The 1,315-nt window shown below is 48.0% G+C and overlaps 1 protein-coding gene and 1 pseudogene across 1 annotated transcript in view; both read right to left on the bottom strand.

The window, feature by feature from the left end:
- LOC102821396 (alcohol dehydrogenase E chain-like) overlaps positions 1-1,315 on the bottom strand; it is a 225,387-nt gene that overhangs the window by 98,414 nt on the left and 125,658 nt on the right. The gene's annotated exons all lie outside the window — the stretch shown is intronic.
- LOC102818746 lies at positions 183-1,307 on the bottom strand (annotated as a pseudogene).

The following is a 1,315-nucleotide window of genomic DNA, read 5'->3' as shown; positions in this document are numbered from 1 at the left end:
AGAGAGAGAGATAATGGGTTGATGACCAGGGTTCCTTTGGTTAGTTGATGATGCATGGAGGGGATTGAAACCATGGCAATGAAACGCTATATGATAGGATGAATGTAAAGCTAATTTTTCCCATGTAAACTATATAAAACATTTTTAAAAGATAAAAAAAAAAGAAACATTCAAAACAGTCATCAGTAAGGTCGGTTGCGCTGATCCATTTTGGTAGTCGTTTCTTCCTCCCATTTTGCTTCCGTAGCCACCTCGGTCTCCGTAGCTGCTACCACTTGGGTCTCCTCCATAGCCTCCACTGTGGTCTCCTCCATAGCTTCCCCCGCCACCCCACGGTTTCCTCCATAGCCCCCAACTTCGGTCTCTACCATAGCCTCCTGAGTCTCTGCTATAGCCACCACGCTCTCCACCATAACCACTTCTGTCCTCACCATAACCACCTCCTCTGTCTCCACCATAGCCACCTCCACTTTGGTCTCCACCATAACCATCTCCACTTCCATCTCCTCCTTAGCCACAGCCACCACTTCTGTCTCCACCATATCTGGCTCCACTTCTGTCTCCCGGGTAACCACCTAGGTCTCAACCTGTGCCCCCACGACCTCTGTAGCCCCTTTCTCCACCATAGCCTCGCCCCTGGGTATCTCCTCCTGAGGGACGAGAGTCCTCTGGTCTGGGTTCATTGCACTGATTGCAGGAATTCCTTTGAGCAAAGTTCATATTTCCACATGACTGAGTAGGGCAAACCCAGTCCCTGCTTTTAGGGTCGCCTCCTCTTTCCTGAAAGCCTCCATGGCCTCGCCGCCCACCTCCACTTCCACCTCCTCTCATAAATTCAGGTCTTCTGGTAGCGAACGACACTTTAATGATGTTGCCATGAAATTCTTTTCCATCAAACTAGTCAATGGCTGCCTTAGCTGAAGGGGGGTCATCAAATGATACTGTGCTTCCCCTTTTCGCTTCCCTGTGTAAAGATTTATCATTGGTTTTCCAGTCTTCTTGTTTGTCTTGATAATTCCTATTTGCTTAAAGAACTCCCCCACTTAATCTGTAGACACACCCTCCCCAAATCCTTGCACAAAGATTGTGTTGTTATCTGAATTATCTGATTCTGAATCAGAATCTGTCCTGGGTCCATATTCCCTGTTACCACCAAAGCCCTTGAAGCCACCGCGGTCACCACCACTTGATCCTGTCATAGGACCTCTTCCATCCTTATCATATCCCCTACACCCTCTACCTCCTTCCTGTGACCTGCCATATCCTCTATTATCTTCTCCATACCTACTCATAACACAGCGGTCATCTTGTGTGT

Source organism: Chrysochloris asiatica, unplaced genomic scaffold (assembly GCF_000296735.1).
Source record: "Chrysochloris asiatica unplaced genomic scaffold, ChrAsi1.0 scaffold00377, whole genome shotgun sequence".
NCBI classification, from domain to species: Eukaryota; Metazoa; Chordata; class Mammalia; order Afrosoricida; family Chrysochloridae; genus Chrysochloris; species Chrysochloris asiatica.
Note: the sequence above shows the minus strand (reverse complement) of the source record. Positions and strands in the feature narration are given on the sequence as shown.